Consider the following 9,750-nt stretch of genomic DNA (forward strand, 5'->3'; position numbering starts at 1 on the left):
ATAGATATCCATGCATAGCAATGGTTGATTGAATGCTGAACAAGGACAGAGTTTCATGGATTGCCTTCTGACTTTGGCCAAGATATTTTAGGTTTGTCTTTATCATGACAAGGGCTATTATGCCTATAGTTTTGTTTTGGTATTTATCAGTTATCATTGCCTTTATTCAAGTCAGGGATATAGGTGACGAAAATTTTAGCTTTCTGTTATTGCATTCATGTGACAAACCACTCAAGATTACTCAACATCAATAATATAGATGAACCTGGGTACTGGACATTATTGTGCCATTTGGCTACCTATCTTGCATATCCCATCCATCTGCTTTCCAGTTTGTGGTTGTGAAAATGTAGAATTCACTAGTTTATCAGTTTGTGGTACTTTTGGAAAAGTATGGTGGCACTATAAGTGAGGTAGCAGTAGCAACCTTCAATGTCTGCATGGGTGGCGGCTCGAGGTTTAGGCGTGTTTTTGAGAGCTGGAGGCTCTGGCTGGGATCGGGGGAGCCATGTCGTCTCTTAGCAGGGAGCTGGTTTTCCTCATCCTGCAGTTCCTCGATGAGGAGAAGTTCAAGGAGATAGTGCACAAGTGAGTACTCGCCATAATCATGAATGAGGTTTTTGGAGCCTTGCTTTGCTGGGTGAACTAGGATTTCTTATGCTTTTTGTGGTTGCCTGTGCAGGCTGGAGCAGGAGTCGTGCTTCTACTTCAACATGAAGCACTTCGAGGACCTCGTGCAGGGCGGCGAGTGGGACGAGGTGGAGAGGTACCTCAGCGGCTTCACCAAGCTGGAGGACAACCGCTACTCAGAGGCATGATAGGGCCAAGGTTGTGGAGATTCTCGTGAAGGATGTGAAGGTGTTCGCCTCCTTCAATGAGGAGCTGTTCAAGGAGATAACACAACTGCTGACCTTGGAGAATTTTAGGTACGGTAACTTTCCTTTCAGAAGCAAAATGTTTAGTGCATTGGGCCGGTGCATCCAGATGTGATTGTGTGTTGATGATCAACAGGCAAAATGAGCAAATGTGATTTTGATGGTTTAATTTTGATATGTTTAATAACACATATTGACTTGTGTAGGTTTACTATGTTTGTTCTTTATCTTCTTTTTGGTTATTCTGATGCCAAATGATGTGTTTATTTGACCTCCCTTAGTATTTATGGATGGATAAGGTGACAGTTAAATGTAGTCGATGCTTCCTTTGTTCATTTGACTTGTTGGAATTTTATTGCTCCTAGTTGTCCAGCGCTACAGAACCTTCTTGATATGGTTCTTTTGGGATTGTTTTCATGTGATTTGGACATCTCTACCTGTTTATCCTAAGTAACCAGCTTTTATTGACAATGTGCAAAGAAATTTTATCACTTTATAGCGGCTCTAGCTTTAGATGCTTATGTTATAGCAGATACCATCCTTTTTCCTTATTGTAAGGTCGTATCCATACATGCAACAATTGGGATTTCTCTACTTGTTATGCCTACAAGTCTAACAGTGCTTCCAAAAGCACATTTCGTGCATGTAAAAGGTGAGGCTAACTGGGCTTTATTTCTTTCTTTCTAATGCCTTTCAGTCTGAACTGGCAACATCAGCTCTGCAAGAACCCTAGACCAAACCCTGACATCAAGACACTCTTTACTGATCACTCTTGTGCTGCTCCTACCAATGGAGCAAGAGCACCTCCACCTACCAATGGTCCGCTTGTTGGATCCATCCCTAAGTCAGCTGGATTTTCGCCAATGGGTGCTCATGCTGTAAGTATTATCACAAGCAGGCCATTTAACTTATCCTGACTATTGATTGCTTATACTGGTTCAATGTTGCAGCCACACCAAGGGGGATCTTCATGCTGCAAACGTTGACCACAATCAAGGTTCCGACAACAATGGCGATCATGCATCGATAATGTGATGGTTGTGTTAGCTTTAGTTTTAGCTTTAGCTTTAGTTTTAGTTTTAGCTATAATATGACTCAATGATGCATGCTGGTATTTTACTCATCTTGACTAAGACTTGAACTGTTGAGATGAGATGTTAATGCTTTTGAATGTATTGATGCCGGACCATTTGGACATCATCTATATGTAGCCCGGATGCCATTAATGAATGTGCTGAACATTTGGATCTTTATATGTATGCTATCTATTATGTTGTGATGAAATTACAGTATGGACAGTCCATATTTAATATGTTGTTGCTACTGTTCTGTTTGTATCTAATTTGATGCATGGTTAAGGGTTTTTTCAGTCGGTGGTCTGATATTTTTCTGTGCGTTAACCGAGACCGACACAACATTTAAATTTAATCTGGGCTAACGTAATTTTTCTGTGCGTGTAACACCCACAGAAAAATCATTTTCCTGTCGGGCTTTTCTTTTTTTCTGTGAGTATCAACACACACAATATTTAAATTTAATCTGGGCTAACGCAATTTTTCTGTGCGTGTAACACCCACAGAAAAAAAATTTCTGACGGCGAACGCACAGAACAATTGAATTTTTCTGTCATTATATTTCTGTGGGTATTTTTCTAAGGGTACACCATCCGAAAAATATTTTTTTAACGGTATTCGCATTTTTCTGTGTGTTTTCGCACACAGAAAAATGTGAGATTCCAGTAGTGCATGCCAATGCAAGGGTGCACTAAATCGTCATGTGGAATGTGAGGGAAGTCATGGTCGACTCGGAAGTCAGAAGCCACGGTGAACTCTGAAGTCAGAACTCACGGTGGACATGCAATTCATAATGTCACAACAGAGTCACGTATGTCATCGGGTGATTGTTGATTGCTTGCACTGTGATTCATATGGACTGTGGCCAGAAACTGAAAATAAAAAAATAACCAGCACTAAGGCTAATTGCATTTAGTGATTAATTACTGATTAGAGGTCCCAAATTCGGCCCAATGAAGTCGCTCCAGTTGCGCCGTCCAATGTACGGCCTTTTACATGAACATAATCTGTCATTGGGAAGTTATCATTATTGTTCTATGCCTCTGGCACTTAATAATGTGTCAAACATTTTGCTAATTTGTGCATCCAAACATTTCTGCATCTAAAAGGACCACATATTCAATTCTCACTATCTTTAACAAGCATGGAACTCATGAAACTTAAATATTAGGAAGATTGTTATGATTTGTAACATGATGAGTAAACAAGCTGCCTAAACCCGTGTAAACATCGAGGCAGGTGAAAAAACGAGATGGAGTCGAGCAGATCTGGTTTGTAACCAATGTTTTAAATCGCCGGCTATGCCTCTTAGCTGCTGGCCTTCTGAGCAGCTAAGCGCAGCTATAGCGGGAGATAGCTGCAGCTATGCCATTTAGCTGTTTTAAAAAAAAAATAGAAAAAAGACATGACCTTGGCATAACTTCATAACCATTACCAATTGATACATAACCAGTTCAAAGGAGTACATTACAGGTTCATAGGAGTACATTACATCACAGGCTAAGTGGAACAGAATACTGAAACACATTGAACTATGATTCCAGCACTAAATGGATTTATGACAATGATAACAGCCGCTACAACACATTGCTCATACAAGACTGCTCTAAATGGATTTGTCGGGAACTGAATTCAGAGAGTCCAGCACTTACTTTGTTGATCTGCCATGGTGAAGCCGAAGACGAAGCCGCTGCCGCTTGGGGTCCCCTCGCCGCCGCCGCCGCTTGGATCTAGAGGAACAGATGGCTCTCTGAAAGTCTGAATCACCGTTTCCTACTGGAGTCGATTGATGCAGGCCTGGTGGATGAACGACTTACCATTATGACCACATTGACAAAGCTGAAGTGAAAAGTTCATTTCCATTGCCAAGGGAAGCAGGCCTCTGTTGAAGCACCAGAACACTTCCAGATGGCAGAACTGCACATTGGCTTCATTGCATAACACTTTGAAAGTATATGCGGCTAACCACACTGGGTTCTAGAATTCTTCCAAAAGAACAAAAACGAAGGGACAACTTAGCTGGAAGACTTTACACCATGCTAATTGCAGCACAGAACATCCAAGATCCCAAGGTGCTAAAACTGCTGCAACTAACAGCTTAGAATTTGGAGACAAAACACTGATCATGTGGCCATGGCAGTAGCAACACCACAGACCCACGAGGCGCAAAACAGTGGCACCAAGGTGAAAGCCAAGTACTCTGGACATAAGCTGAACAGTGAACATCATCTAGTGACGGCAACAGTATAAGGAACTGAGCAGTTGATTTGCAATACAATGTTGTCTGCTCGATCAGTTGAATTAAATCTTGATTGCACTCTGCTAGTCTAGGCTTCACAAACTGACTAATCATTTGATTTGGTGGTGGCCTCATTGACATCAAGACTGCAAACTCTATACAGGTAATATCCAAGTGCATATGCAGAGACTACGAATATCGATTCACCGGCTACCCATGAAATTGAGGAACCCCAAAGCACAGCAACCACCTAGAGAACTGCCATGTCAATGTAGCACCTGCACTGAGTGGTAGCTCCACATTTCGTCGAACACCCTAGATGCATGAACGGAGTGAGCACCTGGCTTGCTCAAAGTAGCATCCAGGACCAGCAAGGATGCATCTCGTGGTGGAGTAGTGATTGGTGAAGCCGTAGCCGCATCCCGTGGTGGTGGTGGTGGTAGGAGAGTAGGAGCTGCGTCATGGCAGCGAGCTCGGCGAGGAGGTAGGGGGCGCTGAGGTGCGGAAGGTGGTCCTCAGTCTGGAGGAACTCCACGGTGGTGCGGCCGCCGAGGTCGGCGTGGCTGAGGTCGACGGAGGCAACGACGGTGAGGTCGGGGTCCTGCGGCGAGGGCACACAGAAGCCGCCATGGTAGGCGCACGCATTGGCGCCCGACCTCGAGCCCATCAGGTTGTATGGGTCGGAGAGGATGGCGCGCCTCCACGCCTGCAGTGTGACGCCTTGTCCAGCACCAACTGCGCATGCTCCCGGAGGGATGCCACCGGGGACCAGGAGAGCTCGACATGGATGCCGTCGCGCCCGAGCTCGTCGGACGGGGAAGCGGTGTCCGCGCTGCGGTGATCTCTCGTGCGGCCTTCTTGTATGTGGATTACCAAGCCGCGAGGAGAAGAGATGGCTTCGAGTTTGAGCGGAGACGGTCGCACCAGACACCGGCTACCGCGCCGCTTGGGGAACCCTTGCCGCCACCGCCGCTGAAGCCCAGAAGAAGAAGCCGCCGCCGCCGCCTCCTTTTGCACGATAGAGAAACCGAGAGGATGGGACTTGGAGCTAGGGTTGCTGCTTGCTGCTTGCCAGGTCCTTATGGTGGGGGCGGGGGCTGCTGCTGGGCCGGCGAAAATCTTGGGCTCTCGCGCGGTAGAAGCTGCTGGGCTGCCGCTAAAATGTGCCTAGCTATAGCGGCTATCTCCGGATATCTCTGGCTATTAGCTGATTTGGTTTCATAGCACTAAAAATTACATATCTTAGCTTCTATCTTTTCCAGCAGCTATCTCCGGCTATAGCTTCAGCTATAGCCGGCTATTTAAAACTTTGTTTGTAACACGGTTAATAGACAAGCCACCCAAAACCATGTTAACAAAAATGCAGGTGGCAATAAAGAGAGGGGGGTCGGAGTAAGGTTATATATAGAGTTGACCGTACACATATTTAATTTTTTATCATGGTTGGGCGTATGTAAGTCTTGGTCGAGGCCTTAGTGGCCTGAGCGGTAGCCCAGGCATTGGATTGACAAAACGCATAGTCAAGAAAGAGAAGACCAGAAAGGGATATAGTTTCGTGGGGGAAGCCAAGTGAAGGGAGACGATCCATCTGCATTAGGGCCTGTTCATTTGATGCCTTAACCAAGGGGGTTGGGAGGGATTGAGGAGTATTAAATCCCCTACAAGTCAAAATCCCCCTCAACCCTCTCCAATCCCCTTCTATCCCTTTGATTTGAACAAACAAACGAAGCTTTAGAGTGAGGTGAAGCATTGTCAAGAAACTGGAAACCAGAAAGGAAAGGTTTCGTGGGGCACGATGCCGTGGAAACAGAGGGGATCAAGTATGAGCACACGTGTCACCCTCTAAACTTGTGACTTTATGTACTGCTAGACTTTCCACACCGATTGATGGTTTACTGACCCAGATCACAAGATAATCACAATGTGCTTCCTTCCAATTTCTACCATCGAGATTGCAGTAAAAATATGCATTTGGTCGTACTGTATCTCTCTATCTCTCTCTCACTAGATCGTTTCCACTTCATAATGGATAGCTGGGCTGAGGAATTTTATATGATTAAGCTAGGTACACATCATTGAAATGCAACTGAGATTGAAGAAAAACAAACTACGTACATCAGGTGAAGTCGCAACTAGATATCTGGTGTACTCACATAGAATTCCAGCAATACATGCCTATGCTCTATACCATTTGTGAATTTCTAGACTTGATTGACAGGTGACAAAACGTAATGTTACTGTGGAAGCTTTGTTCCAACTTACACATTCTGAGCAGAAATAAATACACTTGCCGGAGTATTCTGAATAAGAATGTGCCATCTAGCCAACTAAAGATTTTGCCACCATAATGACACACAACGGAAGCGATAAATAACATAAAGTATTGTTTTGTGTTTCGGTTAGCAAAAAATGTCTCCCACACATATTGCTGGTTTGTGCATTGCAATTTATTTGGTGCAGGACGCCATGGTGTCATTGATCCGCAACTAAAAAAGAGGGAGCTACGAACACCCAGCAGGTATGGGATATATGTGCCATAATGCTCTGTGCAGGGCGTCAGTCCGTCCGGATGCCACATTCCCAAGCCTGCGAGCGGTCCGGCCCAATAGTCAACCAGACTGCTCTCCTCTATGCTCTCTCCCATCTCTCCACTCTCTACAGCACCAAAAGAACATACAACACCCTGCCACACAAATTTCCTCGCCTCACCCATCGAGGCTCACTGTGTCGTCCACCCGCCCCACTCCGCCTTATCGTGCCGCCATCCGACACGCGACACGCGGCACGCGGTGCCCCCATCCCACGCTGTGCCCCACCAAGTCTTCCCCACAATGCTCCATCCCCTGCCACACCCCCATCCACCACCGTGGCCCAATCCACCTCGCCCATCGCCTCCATGGCGTGCACTGCACCACTACAACACCAACGCCACCAGGAGAAGGTTGCCGCTGGCTGGGACATCGTCTCCTGCGGTCAGCCAAAGACAGCATGGCTAGAAGCCGCGCCACCACCAACCCGAGCTTGTTGCTGCTACCGCAGTTCCCACCAGGAACATTGTGGTCGTCGCCATGCGCGACCTCATCAACGGGATGTTGCAATAAAAGTGCATGTTGCAAGCTTATGTTTCAAGTGTTTCAGCAGATGTTTCAGAGGTATGTTGCAAGTGTTTCATATGGATGCTATAAAAGTATATCTGGATGTTGCATATATTGGAATGGCTATATACATATGTTGTAAGCATCTGTTCAAAATGTTTTATCTATTTCAGAAGTATGTTGCACATGTTGCATATATTTCACACATATATGTTGCAAGTGTATGTTCCATATGTTTCAGACGTATATTGCATCAAGTATTTTCATGTTGCAAGTGTTTCATGTTTCACAAGTGTATACTATTAGATGGGACGGTTGAAGTCACGCGGCATGCATCCACAAGCGGGGCATGTGGATTCCCTCCTACGCACGTGAAACAGAGTAGGCGCAAGCAGTCCCCGTGTGTGTGCTGGAAAGGAGGGGTGTGGGCGGTCCCGCGTGCGTGCGGACAGCGCGGGCAGGATGAGGCGTTTGGGCCGTGCGGGCAGTCCCCGCGTGCGCATGCAAAACGGAGCAGGTGTGAACGGTCCCGTGTGCGTGTGGGAAACAAAGCGTGCCAATCTGAGCAGGCAGGGCGCGTGACATGGAGCTGGCGCGGGCGTCCGGACATCAGCGCTAGCACTACCAATATATGCCTACACATGCATGCATTTGTGTTTGTTTGTTGTGTGCCTGTGTATATGGTGTTGGACATGTGCTTGTGTCAATATTGACATCTCCTTCCCATAACAGTTCACCGGTAAATCAATGGAGAACCTATATAAAACGAATGCACACCTTCACCAGCCACCCTCCTTAGAGTATCTCCAAGTGACTCTGTATATTATTATTAGATACTAGGAATAGAGATTTTGATGAAAAACTATCCTCCAACAACTTCTCTAAATGATTATCTAAATATAGCCATCTTTTCACAACCAGAATTTTAGACTTCTCCCAGTGTTTTAGCATTCTAAATTTAGTATAAATTTTTCCTACTAAATGCCTCCTAGTGAGATTTCCTTGTGCTATGACTAGTGGTAGTGTTTTACTACTACTTAAAAACACTAGGAGCAGTCCACCATTTTGGTATAGTGTTTATTTCAGATTTTTCGCTAGCCGAAAATAGAAGACGAGAATGACTCTCTAGAGTGCGCATCATATATAGAAAAACTGTTGGAGAATGAAAAGATATATTAAATGATTTTATATAAATGACTCTCAAAATGATGGTTTAGAGAGTGAAATTTAGAAAGGCTCTTGGAGATGCTGGAAGCAGTAATCGGCCGGCAAGACACGCACCTTCCCCGCTAGTCGTGCTCCATAGTAAGATAACCTAGGCAAGTGGGCCTAGCGCCTCCTCTCTATGCCACAATTAGCTGCGGTCTGCGAACTGCCAGATCCTGGAGAGATGAGTCAGGGGGAGAATACAGTATGCTGCACACCGCTAAATCAAGGAGAGTGCTGTATGTCGTGGTGGTGAGAGGGAGAAATACGCCACTACACCTGCTAGTGGAGGAGGGGAGGCGGAGGAAGATGCCAGTGGATCTACTTCTATCAAAAATCCAAACACACATCTGGCTCGAGAAAGACTTGGGCAAAGGAGTTCTGGGTTCAGGCAAGGATAGCGACTTGGGCTGCCGATTTGCTGCTGGATCTCTGTCCTAAGCGAGACCGAGCGATCATCATATGTGGAATGTGGGCGCTTTGCTGGATGATGGGAAACAAACGACGGCATGGGGAGCAGACGATGATCGTACACAACAGGTGGCTTGCTAGATTCCAGACACGGTGTATGATCTATGGCATGTACCACATCATGCCAGGCAGCGGGAAGATGATCAAGATGTACCTAAGTGGATGCCCCCGGAAACTGGCTGGACAAAGACGATCAATACTGACATTGCCTTCAATGCGACCAGGAACAGCGGGGCAACAGCCTGCATCCTACGTGCGATCATCAGGGCATGTTTCTGATGGCACAGGCCAAGTGGTATGACATGATACATGTATATGTTGGCGGCATTGGCGTGCAGGATGCCTTGAGGATCGCTAGACAATCTGGACTGCAACGGGTTCACTTGGAGACAGACCGTCTAGAGCTTATACAGCTGTAGGAAAAGATCCATGGAGCTGCACGGTCCATTCTTGGTCCAGTTCTGAAAGATATCGATGATCTTTTTCTAGGCTTGGCTTCCGGGAGTTTTTGTTTATGTATGTTGAGCATCTCCAAGACTTCCCAATAATTTTTTTCCGAAACCATGGAGTTTTCCAACTCACCAGAAATTATTAGGAAGAACAAATAAGACAATCTCCAACCGTTTCCAATAATTCACTCATAAAATATAGAAGACAATTTTATATCAAGAATCCTATACTATTTCTAAATTATCCGAACCACTATTATATGTTCTCTCTTGTACATTTGCATCAGAAATCATTTTCTACTTTTTATTCTTCCCCACATCCTTCCACCTTTAAATTGACTG

At 45.5% G+C, this 9,750-nt stretch overlaps 1 pseudogene; it reads left to right on the forward strand.

The window, feature by feature from the left end:
• The first annotated feature begins 508 nt into the window (after positions 1-508).
• Positions 509-1,133, forward strand: LOC136489411 (protein TOPLESS-RELATED PROTEIN 2-like; annotated as a pseudogene).
• Positions 1,134-9,750: the final 8,617 nt, after the last annotated feature.

This window comes from Miscanthus floridulus, chromosome 10, assembly GCF_019320115.1.
Source record: "Miscanthus floridulus cultivar M001 chromosome 10, ASM1932011v1, whole genome shotgun sequence".
NCBI lineage: Eukaryota > Viridiplantae > Streptophyta > Magnoliopsida > Poales > Poaceae > Miscanthus > Miscanthus floridulus.